Source organism: Rhineura floridana, chromosome 13, assembly GCF_030035675.1.
Source record: "Rhineura floridana isolate rRhiFlo1 chromosome 13, rRhiFlo1.hap2, whole genome shotgun sequence".
NCBI lineage: Eukaryota > Metazoa > Chordata > Lepidosauria > Squamata > Rhineuridae > Rhineura > Rhineura floridana.
Genome location: NC_084492.1, coordinates 37,036,435 through 37,059,464, shown reverse-complemented (window position 1 = coordinate 37,059,464; position 23,030 = coordinate 37,036,435). Strand labels below are relative to the sequence as shown.

The window sequence follows — 23,030 nt, the reverse complement described above, 5'->3', positions numbered from 1 at the left end:
TATTCTCAACTGTTTAAAAATCTTTCCGCAGGCTACCTGCATGGCATTTGTGGAACATCAGTGGTGCACAGCCCACAGTGAGAACCTCTACTCTGGCATGATGGGAGTTGGATTTCAACAACATGTGGAGAGCTGTAGGTTCCCACCACTCATGTAATCAATTAATTGCTTGAAAGGGACACACTTAAAGACCATGCTCCTAACCAGAGTTCCTCAGAAACAAATCCTACTGTGCGTGCACAGGATTGCAGTTTGACAATTATTAATAGCCCAGTCAACACTGAAGTAAGCCCCATTGAGTTTGACGGGGTTTACTCCCAGGTAAATGGGTACAGGGTTGCTAAGCCTGGTTGCATTTTATGGTGGATACCTTTTTAAAAAATTGAACTGATTTGGAGACTTTCTTGTTAAAAAGCAGGATTAAAAAAAAAGTGAATGAATACATTCTATACATGTTTTCTTGGGGGTCCTATTGAGTTCAATGGTGTTTACTCCAAAGTAGATGGTTATAGTGGGGTGCCAACTGTATGGAGATTTTGTTGTTGTTATATGCCTTCAAGTAGATTACGACTTATGGCGGCCCTATGAATCTTTTCTGATATATTCAGGGTTTTCATGGTAAGAGGCAGAGCTTGGAAGTAACTAGTTACAAGTAACGAATTACTTGTAATTCATTACTTTTTTGAGTAATGAGTGGGTAATTCCTTTACATTTTGATTGTAATAGAACTAGGAGTAATTTTACTACTTCTGTGGAGTCATTGTAACATTTCCAGAATTACTTTTGGGCATTACTTGGGGGGGAGCAGGGGAAGTCTTCTGCTCCTCTGATTTGTGGATGAAAATCATGTTCCTCAAACTGGGCTTCTGTGCAGTGTCGCTCTTTCCTCATGCTCTGTGGATGGGTAGGAGATGACAAGGGAGGAGGCAGAGAGTGAGATGGGGTGGAGTGGAGAAAACAATTATTTTAAAAAACAGATAGTGGTGAAGAATGGAGTGGAGGGAAAAAGGATCCAGAGGTCAAGAACATGGATAAAGGAGGAGAAGGAGGCAGCAGCAGAATGGAGATAAAGAACCGTGGAGGTGAAAGATGACAACGCGTGTGTGTGTGTGTGTGAATACTGTGTTTGCACTTGGCACACAAAGTGGCCTCCACCACCCTGCTACTGCGCTGCATTTGCAGTATTTTAACTTTTTTGCATCTCAGGGGATCCCTCCCCACCACCATTGCTATCTTAAGAATTAAAATAATTATTCTACTACCTCTGTGTTTGTTTATTTTTAATGTTGTTTTAGGCTGCTTAGATGTGCAGCAGCCAAGGCCAGCACCTTGTAGGCTTTTTTTAAAGTAACTGAAATGTAATTGTAGTGATTACTTTGGAGGAAAAGTAAAGTAATCAGTTACTTTCGGAGCAATTGTAATTGTGACGGTAATTACTACTTTTTGGGCCATGTAACTGTAACTGTAATTTATTACTTTTTAAAAGTAATCTTCCAAGCTCTGGTAAGAGGTATTCAAAGGTGGTTTACCATTGCGTTCCTCTGTATGGAGATTTATCCATAAGTAATTCTCATTGGGCTCAGTGGTGCCTGGTGCCTATTGGGCAAGGAGGCCACCAGTAGGTAGAGCCAAGAGTCAACTAATTCCTGTTTTGTCCCGGTTGTCCTTCCTAGTGAGTTTACAAAAGCAACACGGTACGTTTGAAGCACATCCAACGCACACGACTCCCCACCCCGCAAAAAAATAAATCCTGAGAACTGTGGTTTCCCCCTCACAGAACTGCAAATGCCCAGCAAACTTAAACTACAACTCCCATGATTCTTTGGAGAGAGCCATGTGCTCTAAAAGCCTGTTGGAGGTGCTTTCAACACATGGGGTGGATCTGCGGGGGGGGGGGGTTCCTCGCAGGCAAAGGGCTTACGCTTCCGACCGCGCAGCCCAGTCCTTCTGTCCTGGGAAGCAGACACTACACTGGGCTCCATGGGGGCTTGCAGACGACTGTAGCAGCCTTCCAGTGCAACCCTAAGAACGTTTATTCAGCGCGGTAAGTCCCGCCGGGTTCACTCCGCAGCAAGCGCCGCTGGGCTCCGTGGTGGGTTTTACTCGCGAGTCACACGGGCGGGATTGCAGCAGCCCATTGAGACGCCCTTCCCGAGTCCGCCCGGGCTTCCCCGGCCCCTCCCCTGCCGCTTCTCACGTGGCAGCACCGGCGCTTCCTGCCTCCCCCGGCCGCGCTTGGAGTCTGCGCTCTGCCGCCCGCACGGTTTCCAGCCGCCGCAGGAGGAAGGCGAAGGCGTTGAGCCGGCCGCCCCTGCGCATGGAGGTAAGGGGCGCGCAGTGCAGCGCAGGTGGGCTGCTGGGGACGCGTCGCGTGGGACTTTGGGGTTTGGCACCCGAAGGGCCCGTTTGCAAAGCTAGCACTCGGGGCTGTGATGTGCAGAGCGCCCCTAGGCGCGTGCAGAGTGCCTTTAATTGCATCCTCTGAAGCTGAGGGGGCCGGGCGCTTCTGGGTCAATGGCGCGGACCCCGAGACCTTTCCTATTTCAACAACGAAAGGGGGCAAGCTTGAAGGGAAGTAGCAGCAGCAGCAGCAGGAGGGGGCTGCAAGGAGAGGGGGCCGTATGCCTCCGGGAAAGTTCAGCCCCCTCCCCATCTCTTGAGGTCCCTTGGAACTATGCACTGCATTGGGTTCCCTTGTGGTTCGTTTGTGGAGATGTCACGGTCCTAGAATCATAAAATAGTAGAGTTGGAAGGGGCGTATAAGGCCATCAAGTCCAACCCCCTTCCTCAATGCAGGAATCCAAATCAAAGCATTCCCGACAGATGGCTGTCTAGCTGCCTCTCGAATGTCTCCAGTGTCGGAGAGCCCACTACCTCTCTAGGTAATTGGTTCCATTGTCGTTATGGCTTTAACAGTTAGAAAGTTTTTCCTGATGAAATCTGGCTTCCTGCAACTTGGAAGCGCGTTTTGTTCTTACATCCAGTGTTGGAGGCAGTATGATTGCTGGGAATCGCAAGTGGGCTTCCCAGAGAGAGGCATCCCGTGACGATGCCGCCTTTGGCCGGTCCCAGCAGAGCTCACCTTATGATGTCTCCGTCTCGCCCGAAAAAATGTCCTGTCTGAAATCCTGGAGAGCCACTGCCAGCCAGTGTAGACAGTAATGAACTCGGTGGACCGAGGTTCTGACTCGGAAGGTGGTATTCAGTGCTCATCCTACTCAGAGCAGATGCGCTGGAGTTAATGCAAACGACTAACGAGTTTGTTCATTTCAGTGGGTCTACTCTGAGTGGGATTTAGTTGGATGCAACTCGGCATAAGGCAGCTTCCAGGGTTGTCCCATTGCTGAGTCTTTTGTTTTGTTTTTGTTTACCCACTTGCATTTCATTGGCTAGTTGGCTGTAAGAGGGGGCCTCTGATCACATAAAGAGTGCATTTAGAGAAAAGGGGTTTGTTAGGTTGCCTCTTTAGATAGGTTTGTTTGGAATCTTGGGTCAGAATCAGTCCTGATGGAATTCCATCCGGCCCCTTCCAACCTAGTGTTATTCCTTAGGAAACCCTATTGACTTTGGAGACTTTATTCCTCCCCTGCCATCTTAGTAGGCAAGTTTGGGGCATAACTAGGCGAGGGTGGGATAGAGTACTACCTGCACAGGTGTGCAGAATACATCAACAGCTATTACAATAACTTTCAGCAATATATCATTTTATTTATTATAATTATTTATGTTTATTTATTAAATTTATGCTCCACCCTTTATTTATGTATTAAATTTATATTCCACCCTTACTCCTAGAAGGAGCTCGGGGCAGCAAATGGGACAAAAGACCAAAAAAATCTTCAAAAAAAAAATCTTCAAAAACATCATTTTAAAAAATCTTTTAAAATATATTTTAAAATCTTAAAAACAATTCCAGCACAGATGCAGACTGGGATAAGGTCTCTACTCAAAAGGTTTGTTGAAAGAGGGAAGGTCCTTTCCATATGGTATAATGGGAAAGAGCCATAGCTCAGTGGCAGAGCATCTGCCTTGCATTCAGAGGGTCCCAAGATCAATTCCCAACATCTCCAGGTAGGGTTGGGAAAAAATTATTTCCAAAGTGCTGGAGAGCACCTGTCAGTCAGTGTAGACACGACTGCGTTAGGTGAGTGGTCTGACTTAGGCTAAGGCAGTTTCCTATGATGGGAGGGCCATAGCTGAGTGGTAGTCACCTGCCTTGCATGCAGAAGGCCCCTTGTCCAATCCCCAGCATCTCCAGATTGGAGTGGGAACATCCCTTGCTTGAAACCATGGCAAGCCGCTGCCAGTCAGTGTAGGCAGTATTGAGCAAGAAGGAATCAGTGGTCTGGGTAATGTGCACCTTGACTTTAGAGGGTGCTGCCTTCATGGCAGAGACCTGTTCATGAAGATGGGAATATCCTTCGGAACAAAAATGTCTTCCATTGTTTCTCGAAAGTATAGATAATGGGCAACTGACCTATCTCGGCTGGAATGCTATTCCACAGATCAGGGCAGACAATTGTTTTTTAAGGACATAAGGAATGCCTTGCTCCATCAAATGAAAAGTAAGTAAGGCAACTGATGGCTACTAGCCATGATGCCTGTGTTGCATGCCTCTGGAGAGTTCACTTAGGGAAACATGAGGGCAACTTCCTTCCTGGTTTGTTTGTGCCCAGATCCAGTATTTTTAGGTATATTACCTCTGAACATGGAGGCTCTGTTTATTGTGATAAGCTTGTATCTTCGCAACTGATTCAGTAGAATTTCATGTTCAGCCAGTCCAGGAATAAATGACTCCTTCTGCAAAGCCGTTCTTGGATTAAAATGGTTTCCACAGGCTGACTGTCGCTTTGTTCTTGTGTTCACCTTTCACTCCTGATTACCCTCAATAAGTGCAAATTGCCTTTGATCTTTGCAAGATCCTTAATCTGCTATGGCTGATGTTTGATTTGGCTGGCAGTAGGATTTTTAGAGGAAGAAAAAAGGATCCCGGATGTGACAGCTAGCATGTAGAAAGATTGCAGGAAAAGCATTTTAAAAGCAAGGAGGAACCTCCTTTGAAATTTGGCAAACTAGCTGGTGTGTTCCTCATGTATGGAAGTAAGTGCTGCAGGGTGATGCTAAGGAAGGTGAAAGTTTGTCTGCAGAATTTCTTGGGGCAGAGGGAAAGTGGATTATGGAAGTCCTTTTGCAGTGGGCTGTGGTCATATGGAGCAGAAGTCCCTTTGCAGTGCAGTGTGGAGAAGAGATGAGATGAGTAAAGGGGACAGTTTCCCCCCCTCTCATAATACTAGAACTCGGGGCTATCCAGTCGAGCAGAAGGTTGGCAGATTCAGGACAGACAAAAGAGAGTGCGTTGTCACACAGCGTGTAGTTAAACTATGGCATTCGTTCCCACAGCAGTCAGTGATGGCCACCAACTTGGATGGCTCTAAAAGGGGGTTAGAAAAGTGCGTGGAGGATAAGGCTATCAGTGGCTACTGGTTGTTGTGGCTGTATCTTACCTCCAGGATTAGAGGTGGTCTGGCTCTGAATACCAGTTGTTGGGAATCACAAGTGGGAAGAGAGCTGTTCTGGGTTTCCCAAAAGAGGCATCTGGTTGGCCACTGTGAGAACAGGATGCTGGGGTAGGTGGGCCCATTTTGGTCTGACAGTGCTCTTCTTAGGTCCTTAAACGATACAGTATAACGTTATACATTTCCTGGAGAATTATTTTATTTATTTACTTATGCTATCCTACTCTTCTACCCATGGGCACTCAGGGCGGCTCACCATAAAATCATTAAAACAGATAAAAATACATAAAATACCATTAAGAAATATAGGGCAGTGATATTATAAGGGACTATAAAGAGGTAAAAACTAAAAAAGAGGGAAATAAAATCAGTTACATGGTCTGTCTTCAGTGCCTCTCAAAGGCTGTCCAGAACAAGATGGTTTTTAGAAGTGTCTGGAAAACCATCAGGGAAGGAGCAGAGCGGGCTTATTGGGGTAGGGTCAGAGCTTGGAAAAGTTACTTTTTTTGAACTACAACTCCCATCAGCCCCAGCCAGCATGGCGCTGACTGGGGCTGATGGAAGTTGTAGTTCAAAAAAGTAACTTTTCCAAGCTCTGGACCGTATTCTAGAGCTTGGGGGCCACAGCTGAAAAGGCTGTTTCCTGTGTGCCTGCTAGTCTGACATCTTTCATTCCAGGCATGCAGAGGAGACCAGAGGGAGCCAAACTTAAATCACAGGCAGGTACATATGGGCATAAGCGGTCCCTCAGGTGCATTGGGCCAAGACTCTTTAGGACTTTAAAGGTCAGAATCAACACTTTGAATTGGGCTGGGAAACAAATTAGGAGTCAGTGGAGTTGATAAAGTACAGGGGTGATGTGATCCCTGCGCCGCAATCCAGTTAACATTCTGGCTGCCGCATTTTGAACCAAGTGCAATTTCCAAACCGTTTTCAAAGGCAGCCCCACATAGAGTGCGTTACAGTAATCAAGCCACGATGTCACCAATGCATGTGTCACTGTGGCCAGGTCAACTGCTTCTAGAATGGGCGCAGCTGGTAGACCAGTTTGAGTTGGCCAAAAGCACTCCTGGCTACCGTAGCCATCTGATATTCAAGCAGCAGGGTAGGATCCAGGAGGACTCCCCAGCTGCAGACCTACTCTTTTAAGGAGAGTGTGACTCCATCCAGAACAGGTTGCGGTCCTATCCCTGTCACAGAGATGGGTGGTCTTTCCCCACAGTGTAAAAAGCAGGGGAAATAACATCTGAATTAATGCAATATTTTTTTAATGTATTGTATAACTTTTTTAGATGCAAGAGCATAAGAAGAACTGTGTTGGTTCAGACCAAAGTCCTGTATTGTCCTGTTTCCCACAGTGGCCAGCTAGATGCCGTTTGGAAACTCACAAGCAAGAAAGTGATTTTCCATGCAAAAGCCTGGTAGGAGGTCCACATTTGCCCACCCTTAACAAAACTATGGCGTCAGACACTTTCTTCCAAACTGGGCCCATTTAGACGCAATATGACCTGTACATAAGCAAGAATCTCTCTCTCTCTCTCTCTCTCTGCTTGAACAGCAGCAATTGTGTACACTTGTACTTGCAAATCTGATTGCAAATTCCATCTCTGTTAGTCTTACCTGAAAGGTTTTTTTTTTTAAAAAAAGAAAAGAGATACTCTTTATTTATTTGTTACATTTGTATCCCACCTTTCTTCTAAGGAGCTTTTTATGCTCACAATAGCCCTGTGAGGCAGGTCAAGCTGAGAGACAATGACTGGCCCAAGGTTACCCACTGAACTTCCTGGCCAAGTGGGGATTTGAACTCTGGTCGCCCAGGTCCCAGTCCAGCATTCTAACCACTGCACCACACTGACTCAATATGTCAACAAGGCCAATAATGCCCGGCAATACTTATACTTTTCTTGACTATACTTTTGTTTTTGATTTTAAGTTTCTGAAAATTTTAATAAAAAATAAATTCACACACACAAACGAGACCCTTGATCGTTTTGATTTTTCATAAGAAGTTTATAATCTTCATGACACCAGAGGCAGACTTTTAAAGCATGATGGGCAGATGTCTGATTTTGAGGCTGTGAAAGCAGAAGAAAATAGTTTCTGATGGGGAGTAGGCAAGGGCTAGACTTCACATCTCTATTAAAAAGGATCCATTAGATTGGGATGGGGAAAATGTGTGGCTCTCCAGATGTTGCTGGACTTCAGCTCCTGCCAGCACCTGCCAGTGGTCAAGGATGATGGGAACTGCAGTCCAGCAATATCTGGAGGACTGCAGGTTTCCCATCCCTGCATGAGATTAAAGCTAGGAAAGTGAAGACTGCAAATGGGATTTGTGCCAATACTTCTGTTGTGCCTGTGCAAGTCCTGAGTGTTCTCTTTGCTTTTTTCAGACCAGTATCCTCTTAGCCACTTCTGGGACAACCAGCTTCATTTTTTAAGGTGACAAAAACAAGAGGCAGCCTGTTCTGCGGTTCCCTTCTGAACACAAAATAGTGGGCACTCTCCCCACAGTTTAGCAAAAAGCACTGCCCAGGCTGGATCAGAACGTTAACGCAATTCATGCTGTCAAGTCCTGTTTATAAAGTTGGAAGGAAGTGCACTTTGGGAAAAGGCCAGGAGGATCCTGCCACTGCCCACTATTTATTTTGTCTGCCGGTGTGCTTCCGAGCCCAATTCAAAGTGTTCGCTTTGACCAGTAAAGCTCTTTACAACTGAGGAACCTGGTATCTTCTGGAACGCCTCTCCTGATGTGAACCTGCCCGGATCCATAGATCTTCCCCTGAGGCCCTTCTCTAGGTCCCCCCTCTGAGGGAGGCCTGGAGGGTGGTGACAAGGGAGAAGGCCTTTTCAGTTGTGGCTCCCCATCTGTGGAATGTGCTCCCAAGTGAGGTCTGCCTGGCACCCTCATTGACATCTTTTTGGCGCTAGGCAAAGACTTATTTTTTCCCTCTAGGCATTTGATAGACTGAGATTATGTTGTTTGTATTAATGTGCTGGCAAAGCTTTCTGTGGCTGTAGGGGGGTGGTTGTTAGTTTATTGTTTTGTTTTTATGTTATGGTATATTTTGTTTTTAGCAATGTAGTAAGTCACTTGGAGACCTTCAGATAACAAGCAACTAATACATTGTTTTTATTATTATTTCAGCAAGCCTACCCAGACATATAATGTAGTTACCTATATCTTGTTTTAAAGTTTTATTGATTTTTATCTTTGCCTGGTTATGGTTTTAGGTATGTTAACTGCTGTGGATTTTAGCTGTGTCTTACCTCCAATTTCACTTGTACTCTGCTTGGAGAGCTTTTTGGCTCAAACAGTATATACGAAATAAATAAATATCTCTGTTAGGAGAAGATTCTAAGAGTGGGAAGCCATAATTAAGACGGTCCTGCTACGAGTCACCCCAGCATGAGCCGTGGTTAAAGGTGGAGTTATCAGGAGGACCTCCCCAGCAGATCTCAAAACAAGGGTCAGCATATATAGGGAGAGGCAGTGTTCAAGCACCTGGGCCCAAAGCCATCAAGGGTTGTTACTGGGGAGAGAGCCTTGTTGGTTGTGGCACTCTTTCTTTGGAATGCCCTCCCCGCATAGGCTTGCCTGGAACCTTGAAGTTCATGTTGGCATCAGGTGAAAACTTTATTTGCCTGTGTGTTTTAACCTGTTAAGCTGTTGGGAGTGAAGGTTAACCCTGCTGGGCTCCTTTTAAAGAAGGGATGGGGAACCTTGGCCCAGAGGCTGAACTCTAGGCCTCTCTCTTACCGGCCCTTGGCACTCTCCCCAGGCCAGCCACACCTCTTCTTAGGCCCCCTCTCTTACTGGCCCTGCCTTGAATGCTTGCTGGAATGTGTCCTTGAACTTTGGTAATGCCTGGATGGAGAGAGAGGTGTGGGGAAACCTCTGAATTCTGAGCAGCTGGAATGCCTCCAGTCCCATCTCCCATTAACATGTGCCCCCCCCCCGAAGGTTGCTCACAAGACAATGCAATCCTTAGGTTCAGGTGTGATTTCCCATTCCTGCCTACTCCTACTTCTTAAACATCTGTTGTAGATTTATATATGTGTTGCACACATGTTTACGTTCCTGAAAGGTTCTTCACGTGGTGTTGAATCTTATTTCCTGTCTCAAAGCCTTTGGTGAGGTATTTCTTTTGGTTTCAACATAGCATGTTGAGGAACCTGAGGTTAAATAAGAAATTATGTCAGCAGAGGACGATATGACCTATTACTGCTTCTTCCTTGGAGTCTGATGCCATGCTGGTTAACAGCTGCTTGCCCTCACCGTTGAAGGAAATGTCCTTCTAGAAGGAAGGGTGGGATATAAATTTAATATACAAATCAACATCATGCAGCAGTGAGTTCCACTGGTCACTTGCATGATGTCTGGGAAAAATGAGTTTCTCTTGTTAGCTTGAAATTTGCTGCAAATTAGTTTCCTTGTTGTGTTAGAAGTCCTGGTTTAATGGCACCAGTCTCTGAACCTAAGAGAGAATTTCAAGGAATAATGTGGTTGCCTGCCTGCCCTGTTCATTTAAACAAGGAGATAAGTTACATCTTTAAAATAACCTCTGCATGTTTGTAAAGCAGTCTGGAAAGAAAGAGGGAAGTTGTAATATACAGAGTGCAGTGTATCAGCAAGTAAACATGGGCTTATTCCAGCTTTTGTTACTTATGTCACTTGGGAAGAGGAGAAAGGGAAGGAGATTTCAAGATTTTAAGGCAAGGAGACCGCACTGAAGGAATGCTGTTTTGTCTCTCTGCTTCTGCAATGAATGGGTTTGATGAATTATTTACTAAAGGGCTGGAGAACCTGTAGATCTGCAAATTTTTTTGGAATCAAGCTCCCATCATCCCTGGCTACTGGCCACGCTGGCTGGGGCTGATGGGAGTTTGAAGTCCTGCAACTTTCGGAAAGGCCACAGGTTCCCTATCCTGTGAAATCCAGCGTGATACGCTTTGAGATTGCAAGAGAGAGTTGTTTTGCTAGAACGGTGTATGCAGTGCATTGCTAAGACGCTTTGGTCAAAGAGTAGAGAAATGAACATTTCCCTAATAAAAATATAAGAAGAACCCTACTGGATCAGGCCAAATGCACAAGCAGTCCAGCATCCTGTTCTTGCACTGGCCGACTTTAAAACAGACATTTACTTACATGGGTATAGACTAGAGACAAAAACATGTAAACAGTGGAGTCAAAAGCTCATTAAATGCAAGAGGTGAATACTATGTCAGTGTCGACCCCTACGCTGAAAGCTGTATTAGACTACTTTAAGCAGTCTGCCCCCCCCCACCTGCTAGAATCCTGGGAACTGTAGTTGGTTAAGGGTGCTGAGAGCTGTTAGGAGACCCCTGTTCCCCTCACAGTGCTACAATTCCCAGAATGGTTTAACAATCAATCCCTCTTCCATGGGAACAATAGGAATGGTAGCTCTGTGGAGGGAATAGGGGGTCTCCTAACAACTCTTAGCACCCTTAACATAGCAAGAACATAGCCGTAGTGGCTAGTAGCCATTGATAGCCTTATCCTCCATGAGTCTGTCTAATCCTCTTTTAAAGCCATCCAGGTTGGTGGCCATCACTGCCAATTGTTGGAACAAATGACATAATTTAACCATGCACTGTGTGAAGGAGGACTTTCTGTTGTCTATCCTGAACCTTCCAGTGTTCATCTTCATCAGATGTCCCTGTGTTTCTAGTACTGTGAGTGAGGGAGAGAAACATTCTCTATTCTTCACACCATGCATCATTTTTTACACTTCCTGTCATGTGGCCTCTTACTCACCTATTTTCTAAACTAAAGTGCCTCAAAAATGGCAACCTTTCCTCATTGAGGAGTTGCTCCATCCATCTGCACGATCCTTTTTTGGAGGTTTGGCAACCAGAATTGTACAGATTATTCCAAGTGCAGTCACACCATAGATTTGTATAACAGCATTATGGTACTGAGAGCTCTGGTTAAGCTTGTTAACACGGTCTTCAATTTGCAGTGATGGTGTCAGGATTCGGGACTGTCTTTGCCGTCCTTTCAACTGTTTTCCATTATGCCTTTTCCACATGTGTGATTTTCCTTCTCCGTCCTGTGACTGTGCAGCTGACAAAAGCTTTTCCATCTGCTTTAATTCTCTTTCACTGCAGGGGGGGGTAAGGGAGGGGGATGCTTTAAAGTGCTTTTATCCACCTTCAGCCTCGCCAATTATTATATTAAACCCTAGAACCAAGATGCTTGGATTAATGAAGTTTTTAATCTTTCTTTAAAAAAAAGAAGATGTAGGCTTTGGAATAACATCACCCTCTTCTCTCTCTTTTTAAAACTCCCTTTGCTCTCTTGCCACTGGTTCAGACATTAGCCTAGTAACTAAACTGTCCAATGGTTACAGAATGTGTTGCTGCAGCTTCTCATCTCTTAAACTTACGAGGAATGTGTGTTGCAGGAGTGGAGAAAACTAGGGCAGCACATGGGGCGCTGGAGGGCAGAGTTAACAGGCGGCACACAGCATGGATTTAAAACCAGCAGCTTTGGCGGCGTGCTCCAGCCCTCGGACAGCTTACAGTTGCTAACTGCATTGCTGTGCTTCATGTTGTTTTCCTCCCTCTTTTGAAATCCTCCTGAAGATGCAACTCTCCCTGATGTTAGGGGCTGCTAGCAAACTCAGCCAAGAAAGTCATTCAGAGCTAGTGTGGTGTAGTGGCTAGAGTATTGGCCTAGGACCTGGGAGACCAGGGTTCAAATCCCCACGCAGCCGTGACACTCACTGGGTGACCTTGGGCCAGTCACAGTCTCTCAGCCTAACCTCCCTCACAGGGTTGTTGTGAGGATAAAATGGAGGTGGAGAGAGAACCATGTGTGCCACCTGGAGCTCCTTGGAGGAAAGATGGGGTATAAATGCAATAATATAAATAAATTAAAACAAGCAAAAGCGTAACTGCCACTCAGACTGCCCTCTCCTCCAGCGACTTTATCCTTATCGTCCAAAGCCAGCACAAATTAGAAGCTTCTACGTAAGCCTTAATTCCATGTTGCTTTTTAAATATAATTAATACTCTTTTGCTTATAGCTCAGTGGTGGAGCATCTGCTTTGCATGCAAAAGGTCGCAGTTCCCATGCCTGAAACCCTGGAGAGCCACTGCCAGTCCATGTAAGCGATACTGAGCTTGATGGACTAATGGTCTGACCCAGTCTAAGGCAGTTTCCTATTTTCCTGCATAAGAAGAGAGACTGCACCAATCTTGCTTGAGTTTGAGCACCTGCCCCCCACGCAGAATTCCTGGCATCTTCAGCAGGGCTGGGAAAAGACCCCTGTTTGACTCTCTGAAGAGCCACTCCCAGTTGATGTAAATAATAGTGTAAACAATGGTGAGCTATTGGACCAGTCGTCTGACTCGTGATAATACGGTTTCCTGTGTTCCTGCTGGCAGCCTGGAATGTCAAACTGCAGTTTGTAGTTAAGGTCACTGAATGTCAGAGGGAAGTAAAGTCCCTGGCTGTTTCGCCAGATAAACTCTTTCAAAAGATCCTTGCATGGGACCTTGCCCGAGGCAGCAAGCAGATGATGAAATAAAACTCTCGTGCTAGCCTGCAGTCTGGTAAGGGAGTTGAGTATATCTTATATGAGAGGCTGCTTGGAAACTGGCCCCCTCCAGACTGCTGAGGTTTTCCTGCAGGTATGTTCTGCAACTTGTCGTTGACACAGTCATAAAGCATTAGTAGTGGATTTATACAGCACCGTCCACACATCATTCCACTTTTTAAAAATTCTGCAATGCTTCCCTAGGGTTACCGCATTGTTGCCATCTGGATAGACATTCTTCCCCTCTCCCACAATGAAAGCAGGACTGAAAATAAAACCAGAACACTTGTGGTGTAAAAGAGTACAGGATTTCAGAAGGAAGTTTCAAGACGTACACTGATTGGAAATGACATAGTATGCCCAGCCTGGAACATTTACAGGCACAAACAGTATTGAAAGTGGGATTGTATATAACCTCCCTGATAGCATCATGAGCACAAATCATCATGAATGAACAATATAAAGGATTTTTGCAGAGTCCCCATGGCAGAGCACATTGTGCCGTGGTCTGCACAGGCTCTGGACACAACTGATGTTTCTGGTTTTGAGAGGATGTGTCGCCATCTGAGGCCCCATCTGAACTAAACATTTTGAGCGGATATTGTGGACTGCGAAAAAGACAAATAATGGGGTGTTAGAACAAATTAAACCAGAACTATCACTAGAAGCTAAAATGATGAAACTGAGGTTATCATATTTTGGACAAATAATGAGAAGACACGTTTCATTAGAAAAGATAATAAGGTTGGGAAAAACAGAAGGGAGTAGAAAAAGAGGAAGGCCAAACAAGAGATGGATTGATTCCATAAAGGAAGCTACAGACCTGAACTTACAAGATCTGAACAGGGTGGTTCACGAAAGATGCAATTGTAGGTCACTGATTCATAGGGTCACCATAAATCATAATCGACTTGAAGGCACATAACAACAACATGCTCCTTTAAACAGGCACAGCTGCCCTCAGGGTATCCTGGGAACTGTAGTTTGTTCAGGATGCTGAGAACTATCAGGAGACCCCTCTTCCCCTGACAGAGTTACAATTCCCAGAGATGAGGGATTGATTGATAAACCACTCTGGGACTTGTAGCTGTGGGAGGGGACTAGGAGGTCTCCTAACAACTCTCAGCACATTTAACATACTATAGTTCCCAGGAAGCCATGACTGTTTAAAATGCTACAAGAGTGCTTTAAAGGTATAGTGCAGTTGGGTCCTGAGTCTTTAACAGTACATTGTAAAGTGTATTTTCATGGTTGGTCTTCTTGTTGTTTTGTCTGTTCTCATTGCTGGGGAGCTTAGAACTAGGATGGACTAAAGAAACAAAATCTGTGTGCTTTGCCACCAGAGACGTTCTTACAAAATTAAGTGCCCAGCTGCTTTGACGTACCAGCGTGGAGACGAGGTTGCCACTGGGTTGCTGACGTAGCTGGTCCTTTATTGCTGACAGTGACTTGAGTACAGCGTTGTCACACAGACCCAGGTTGTTCATATTATTGATGCTTCCCCTTATTCCTGATAAATTGATTCAGGTTTCAGAAAAGAAGCATGTAGTTAGCAGATGTTTGAATTTGCTCTTTGCAATTAGACAGTCTCCAAGTAATGTATTTTCAAACTGCAGTCACTTGCTTTTCATCACATGTGCTTTCCTTGATTTGCTTCATGATTGGGATGGTGTTTGGTGCTCTTAGGGAGGATTGGCTTATTTCACACTTTGCTAATCAGTTGGGTGCTCCCCCACCCTTTTGCATCAGTGGAGGCTGATGGCTCTGATGTCAGTAGGGCTGTGTATCCGCTTCGGGGTTTAGTCCAAACTTTCAAGGAGCTGTCCACGGTGCTGTCTTTGAAAGTTCAAAGTAAAACCCAGAGCAGATTCACTGCCCCACTGACATCGGAACCGCCAGCCTTCACTCTTACATATTGCTCATTGGAGCACACAACCAAATTAAAGACTGATCTTATACTACTTGGCTTGAAAGAAGCTATTTGAGGAAGACGAGGGATGAGAGGTCTGGCGGAAGAAATTGATGTTTGGTTTAAAGTAGGGATGGTTAATCTGTGGCCCTCCAGATGTTGCTAGACTACAGCTCCCTTTATCTGTCACCATTGGCCATGTTGGCAGGGGCCGATAACTAATTATTATTTATTCAGTTTATATCCCACCTTTTGTCCCAAAAGAGTCCAGCTTGTGGAGGGATGCAGGTTCCACATCCCTAGTGTAAAGTATTGCAGGAATCTTAACATGATCTGCCTTTAAACCAGAGGTGGGCAACCAGATGTTGCTGGATAACAACTCTCATCATCACTTACCACTGGCCATGGTGGCTGAGGCTGATGGGCATCGGAGTGGGCCGTGGTTTCTCCATCCTGCTTTAAAACAAAGGTCAATTACTACCATCTTTGGTGAGCTATGGTTTCCCCATCCTGCTTCAGTCAATTTGGAGGTTAAGTATTTTTGCCCTAATGGAATAAATTACTCTCTCCTCTGCTTTTGCTGTTTTTAAAAACTCACCTAGTATGTAGCTTGGGTAAGGCGTTGACTGCCAGGTGAGAGTACTGATTTACGAAGCAAACAAGCACATTGAATGGAGTGATCTAGAGGGTCCCATGTTCTTTCTGTTGGTCTATTGTTTTGACAGCTGTATTTTTAATAATTCATGCCATTTCAAAGCAGAGTAGTAAATGTTGTAAAGCAATCGTAGGTAACATGGGACTTCCTGTGTTGCCTTTTGAAACAGCATAGAAAGACAGCGGCACATCCTGTTATATTGTAGGTGAATTATTCATATACAGGTGTGATTGTTTTAAATGGTTTTGGGTTGTTGAAAAGGAAGAGCCGCGGCAAGTAGCCATCAGTCTGCTTTTAAGTATTTGTTTGATTTGTAGCCTTTCTCAAAGACTTGGAGGGAGGGCAGGGGCATGTTATGTCACAGCACACAGGAATCCCAAGTAGCCCCCATCTTGCAGTATCTCTTCTTAAACCCAAATACCAATGCCATTTTTATTTAAAACATATTGTTTCCAGAAGATGCGCAGGCTCAAGCTTTGTAGAATCTATGAATAATTTCAGAACTAGGGGGCAACTACTGAAACATCTCCCTTACCGTCCTGACTGCATGTTCTTAAGTGAATATTCCTAGTCAGTCTTAAAGGTTGTGGTAGAACAAAGGGGTGGAGGGCAATCTCTTGGCATGCTGGGTCCTGTGCTATTTAGGATTATATAGGTCACTGCAAACATGTTGAATTGAGCATGGGACTCAGTATCACCTCCACACCATGCATGCACATGGCTTCCCCCAAAGAATCCTGGCAACTTTAGTTTGTTAAGAGTGCTGAGAATTGTAGCTCTGTGAGGGGAAAACTACAGTTCCTAGAATTCTTTGAGGGAAGGCCATGTGTGTTGGAACACTTTAAATGTGCACTGGATTTGCATTAAATGTATTGTAAACCGCCCAGAGAGCTTCGGCTATGGGGCGGTATATAAATACAATAAATAAATGGCGTGGAGGCAACATGCAGACATGAATCACTGGTGTATCATGCTTCCAGTAACCGTTAACCCACAGCCATTGGTGGAAGAGCTGCAGCCTGGAACAGGGACTGGGAACTTGGAGTCATGGAGTGATAGAATTGTAAAGTTTTAAGGGGCCTGTAAGGCCATCAACTCCAGCCTCCTGCTCAAGATGTTGTTGGACAGAAGGGCTTCATCTTCTCTGTCTGAATCTTTAAAGCTGGTTTTCTCATACTTTTGATCCATGGGGCAGAGAAGTTTATGGACTAAAACTGGAGCCTCTGTTTACCATATATGCTCAACAAGATACATGCATTTTCTTGATCAGTTTCTATAACAATAAGTGAGCATGCTTTTGGGTGGAATGTGGGATAGCCCGGTTAATAATTGCCTCCTAGCATCACATCTTCCATTTGCCCTGCCACTCAGGGTTCAGAAATTGATCTGTATGTTCTGGGCAACAGTGACACCTTCTAGGATTCCCCCTGTCAGTTGAGAAACCTAGGTGACCTCACTCTGTCCTTTCCTTGGGGTTATGAAGTTGTCCATGTATTGACAGCAAGGCCAGCCATACCATTAGACAAAATGAGGTAGCTGCTTCAGGTGGCAGATGCCAGGGATGTCAGCAGTGCCCACCGCCATTCCCCCTAAGCTAGACTGCCACACACTTCCTAAGCTAGCCTGTTCGCTGGATACAGTGGAGAATATTGTTCCATCATGAGCTTCATCTTCCAGTCTGATCAAGTTCTGTACGTGGACTCGGGGTGCCATCTTGCTTGAGGGAGTAAAATGTTGTGCGTTGGCTCTCATCGACAGAGAGAAGGGGATAAATATTGGACATCCAATGAATGTTGGAAGATCCAGGACAGACAGAAGAAAGTACTTCTTCATAGATTATCTTGACCCACTCCAATATAGGTTCAGGCCTGGCTATGGGACTGAATTGGCTTTGGTCACCTTGATGGATGACCTTTTTCGGGAGGACAGGGGGAAGTTGACCCTGGTATTCTTACTTGATCTCTTGGTGGCTTTTGATACCATTGACCTTCTGGGCCTACTTGGTGAGATGGGTATTGGAGACACTGTTTTACAGTGGTTCCGATCCTACCTACATTCTTGTTCTCAGATAATAGCATTGGATGATTGTCTTTTGCCCCCCTGGCGGTTGTGCTGTGGGGTGCTGTAGAGTACCATCCTGTTCCCAGTGCTGTTTAACATCTATAGGAAGCCCTTGGGAGCGGTCATCAGGAGATTTGGGGCAGGGTGTCAGGAGTACACTGATTATACCCAGCTCTATTTCTTTGTAACATCTGAATTGGGAGAGGCCCTGCAAGCCCTGGACCGCTGCCTGGACTTGGTGGTGGGCTGGATGAGGGATGGAGGCGCTGTGGATTGACATCAATTCCAGGACATGGAGTTTTATTTGGACCCTTCGGAGGTCTGAGTTCAGATAATTGGTCAGTTGCCTGCTTTGGATGGGGTCGTACTCCCTCTGAAAGAACAGTCTGGGGATGCTCCTGGATTGATCTTTGTCGCTAGAGACCCAGGTGACCAGCTTCGGCTGGTAAGACAGCTGCAGCCGTTTCTGGACTGGGCTAGCTTAACCACAGTTGTCCATGCACTGGTAACCTCCAGGCTGGACTACTGTAATGCGCTCTATGTGGGGCTGCCTTTGAGTTTGGTCTGGAAGGTACAGCTGGTGTAAAATGTGGCTGTATGACTGCTCACTGGGGCAGGGTATCACCAACATGTCACCCTGCTGCTGAAAGAATTGAACTGGCTGCCCATTAGCTACCGGGCCAAGTTCAAGGGCTGTTCTTAAGACAGGCCTTCTCTGTTCAAGCTGCCTTTGAGCACCATTTGGTGGAAAGGTAGAATACAAATAAAAACAACGGAGCGTGAGGGATGTATCTGACATGGCTTGGTTGAGGTTCTACACACACACACACCCGCAAGACCCAAGTCATTTCTCTTTCCACCCTTCTATGCTCCAGTACATAGCCTGGGAATTGCTACCTCAAGGCATGAACATTCAAAGAATTTTGCATGCTTTAAAGCCACCTCCCACTGTGCTGATGAGTTGCTGTAGCTAGGCAATCCCCTTGAGGCAGTCGGGAATATCTGTGTGGAGCGCTTATGGCAGGGCACCATGAGATAAGAATGATTTACTGCCACGTCTTTACTGCTGTGTCTTTGTGACATCTAAACAATAAAAGATAAGCTGCCATGCCACTCTGGGGGCGTTGCAGCTTATCTGTTGGAACTGTGCTCTCCTGGTGATGCAGGGCTATTGTTGTTGGTGTACATGCATGGGACGTTGATTCCTGCTCTGACAGGATGTCCTCGCTCTGCCTCTCCAGTGAGCACTGGGTGGCAGCCAAACCTCTTCCCCCGCTGTTCTCTTCTAGGTCAGAGGTAGCCACTTCCCACCATTCCTAGCCATGCTGGCTGGGCTGCTGGAAACTGGGAGCCTGCAAGATCTGGAGGGTACCATCCCTGTTCCATGTGACACCTGGCCCCAAATGGATGGATTTTCATTTCCTTCCCTTGCAGTTTCCTGGGGAAATGAAGCCATAAACTCAAACATAAGAAAAGCACTGCTGGATCAGACCAAGCAAATTCCATCCAGTCCAGTCTTCCATGCAGGTGCCTCAAAGAATCTTGACAGGCAGGACACAGAAGCAATAGCCCCATAAATGGGATTTGGAGGCGTTGCACCCTTGAACATGGATGGTTTTTAGTTAGCTCTTGTGGCCACTTCCCGTTAATAGATCTCTCCTCCATATTTTGATGAGAGCTTTGCTGGCCTCTTGCCATGCAAGATCCCGAAAGGATAAAATGCCACTGCAGCATTTTCTGTTTGCTGTCTTTCTCTTCCTCCTGTGCATGCGCGCGCACGCACGCACGCACGCACACGCACACACACCTCTGTTCCTGCACCTTTGCCAAATGTCCCTCTGTGTACTGCTGTACCAGAATCTTGCACCCTGCACGTAGCCTGAGGCTGTTCTGTCACTTGCCGGTGACTCCTACGAGGCGGATCCACCCATGGATGGAGAGCAACTTCAGTTATGTGCCTTCTAACAGACATGCCCTTCCTTCCTGCGCAGTGAGGGTTGTATCCCTCCCATAAATCAAAGTGCAAACTTGCCATGCCAAAATGACTGTTTCTTTTGAGGTTCTCCTAGGTGCATGTATAGTCAAGAGAAACCATACTATAGTTATGCAAGAGGAGTGTTTGCTTGGCTGCCTTCTATATCTGTGGAGCAGTGCTTCAGTAGTGAAGTGCTGCTAAAGGAAAAAAAATAGGGGGGACATCCTTTGCTGAGACCACCACCTCCATTCATCAGTGCCCCTCATCTTCTGTGCCGGCCCTCCCTGTTTTCAACTGCAGCTACCATCAGCCCCAGGAAGCGCAGCCGTTGTCCAGGCTAGGGCTGATGGGAGTTGTAGTCCAAAACATCTGCAGGCTATCTGGTCAGGGGAGGTTGTTCTATGCGTCTGACTTCCCCCATTGGCCTTTCCTCTCCCCGCCTCCTTTCTCTTTTGGTTTTTAAGCTTTTCGTTAGTTTCAATGCAAATTGTAAAGCTTCCGGGATCAAGAAGAACTGAAAACAGGAGAGGACATATTAATACAACTTAAAATACCTGTGACTTGTTTGGAAGCATCAATACTATCTTGATTTAAGTCGTTAATGAAAGCTAGCCACAACTTTGCTTCACCTCCACCCCCACCTATGATCTCAGGTAGTTTTGTAAGTTGGGCCATTTTCCAATTTTTGCTTGCCATTCTCCAATATACAAACAAACAACAACAACAATAATAATAAATACATGACTAAAAGTATTTATTACATTAATATTCCACCTCCCCATTTACGCATATAAGATTCTCCCCCTCCCTGATTTTATTCTTGCAACAACCTGGCAATGTAGGTTAGGCTGAGCTTGAGTGATTGGCCCAAGGTCACTCAGCAGCTTTGGGCTGTATCCAACTAAGTTTTACTCAAAGTAGACCCATTAAAATTAATGTACCAAAGTCCATAGTGGCCGTTAATTCCAATGGCTGTACTCTGAGTAGGGCTTATGTTGGATATAACCTTTTATGGCTAAATGCAGTGGAACCTGGTCTCTCTGGCTTTACTCCGTCATGGCATCAGCTGTACCTCTACAGTTGTTCTCCTCATTATGCGAGTGAAAACAAATAGGCAAAGCTTCTTGGTAACGTCCTATGTCTCCTCATCCCAGAAATGACAAAGGGATGAAAATCCTATTCCTGGGTTGCTTTCACAGCCATTGATGCTATCGTGCCCAAACTGGGGTTGCGACAGAGTCTGGTGTGCTGGGTAAAAAAAAACATTTTAATGCTCCAAAGCCTCTTGTGCGACAGTGGTTATGCCCTGCCTTGTCTGAGGCTCCATGTGTTTTCCCACTTAATGCCTGCAGAGCGCACAAGGCAGACCCACCCAAGACCGCAGGGAGCAGCATTCACATTCTTGGCAGTTGTCAGAAGAAGGCAGCAAGAGATTTTTCTATCAGGAGGATCTTGGAGAGGCTGCAAGATTACTTCCACCCAGTTGCTCTAGATCTGCAGAGCTCTCCAGGAGACAACGATATGATAGGGATAGGCCTTCCCAGAGGCTGTTGCTTTTGTAGAAACTTGCATGAGAACATAAGAAGAGCCTGCTGGATCAGGCCAGTGGCCCATCTAGTCCACCATCCTGTTCTCAGAGTGGCCAACCAGTTGCACATGGGAAACCAGCAAGCAGGATCTGAGGACAAAGAGCTGTTTCTCCTTTTGCAGTTTCCAGCAACTGGTGTTTGGAAGCAGACTGCCTTTGCCTATGGAGGCAGAGCATAGCCATCTTGGCTAGTAGCCACTGGTAGCCTGATTTTATGTATATGTCATTTTTGCATACATATTTATTTTGAGTTGAATGTCATTTTTGCATACATATTTATTTGGATTTTATGTATATGTCTTTTTCTGCATACATATTTATTTGGATTTTATATATATACATAAACATAATATAAGATACAAGTGCATCAACATATATTCTGTCAAAGAATTATCCCCCTGGGGTCCCTTGCCCTCAGCACCCCAAGGAGGGTTCCTTGCTTCCGAGAACAGACCCAACACATTTGGGTCTCTGCTTCCCAGGCAAACTATCCCTCCTCCAGGATTAAATCAAAGGTAGAACTGCCACCCCCCCCTTTCCAGCTCCCTTCTCTGAGCAATGGGATCTCAGAGCTATGTGAGTTCTAAGGGTATTAACCCACTTTAATCAACAGTAATCAGCAGCATTCAGCAATCAAGGACTAGATTTAGAATAATTAGTTTCAAGTCAGTACACACCATCTATAAAAGTGTAGTTTGTTTAAAAGAAAAGAAAGGTATATACAAAAAGAGAGCAGCAATTGTTTCCTTAGATCTAATCGCCCCCAGCTGGGCTATAAGAGATACATTGGCATAACAAAGGTGAAAGTTCGTACAGTCAAAGAAGATAACAAAGAACTTTCTAAACTAAGATCCTATACTCACAGTAGAATAGCCTCATCCCCCAATGGCTTTTCCCTGTAACACTTCAGGCGAGCGGAGATAGATGGAAATAGGGAACAACAACTGAAGGAATATCCTTCATTTTTATGGAGTTTACCGGTCCACGGGGGGGGGGGGGGGAGCAATTAGTCATATTCCGCCCATGCTGCGATTAGGTTCTTTGAAGATAAGGGGGCTAGACAGCCCCACCCAGGGGTTCTGATCTACAACACCCCCTGTTCCTGACTTTTGATCTCAGGAAGCAGATAAGTGATAACAGCTAAGGTTCAGTTGCATCTTTTTGACATTTGTAAATTGCTTGTCTGGCACTGAGCCACTGATCTCCCTCAATAGGGCTCCCAGAATTCTCTCTGAACCATTTTAGCTTGACCAAAGTTAGCTATTCTTGACATATTCAGCACCAAGTAAAGTGAAAATAGCAACAACAACTAGACACTCCAGGACAGCTGCTGTAATGACTCTCATAAATTAATCGGATATTACATTACTTTTTCTTTCTCTTATCACAAGAGCACCTCTAGTCCAAAATAGGGCACTTGGATCCAGTAAGATCCCAATCCAGATATCAATTTATACATGTTCATCTTTTTTAAACCACCCTGGGATCTCCAGAGAGTAAGCGGCCTATAAATGGAAATAGTAATAATATTAAGACAGAGCTCTTAGCTGTGTGTCTCCACCACGCTCACCTCCTCGACCCTCTCCCTCCTGGGAAGCAACAGCAACTCACCTACCCAAAAGCTAGCATTTTGGCTGCATGGCACCTGGCAAGTTGCTTCTGTATCTAAGGTAAATAAGGATGAGGCACGTTCCCTGTGTGTGTAGCTCAGTAGTAGAGCATCTGCTCTACATGTCTAAACTCCCAGATTCATCCCTTGGCATC

The 23,030-nt window shown here is 45.4% G+C and overlaps 1 protein-coding gene across 2 annotated transcripts in view; it reads left to right on the top strand.

Annotated features, from left to right (window-relative positions):
* Positions 1–1,884: 1,884 nt before the first annotated feature.
* KIAA0513 (KIAA0513 ortholog) overlaps positions 1,885–23,030 on the top strand; it is a 57,769-nt gene continuing 36,623 nt past the window's right edge. The window contains exon 1 of one of the 2 annotated variants that reach the window (XM_061594135.1): positions 1,885–2,044. The gene's annotated coding sequence lies outside the window, so the exon portion shown is untranslated. Of the gene's footprint in view, positions 2,045–2,100; positions 2,324–23,030 lie in introns of those variants that run through there. The other variant, XM_061594134.1, reaches the window with a different exon arrangement.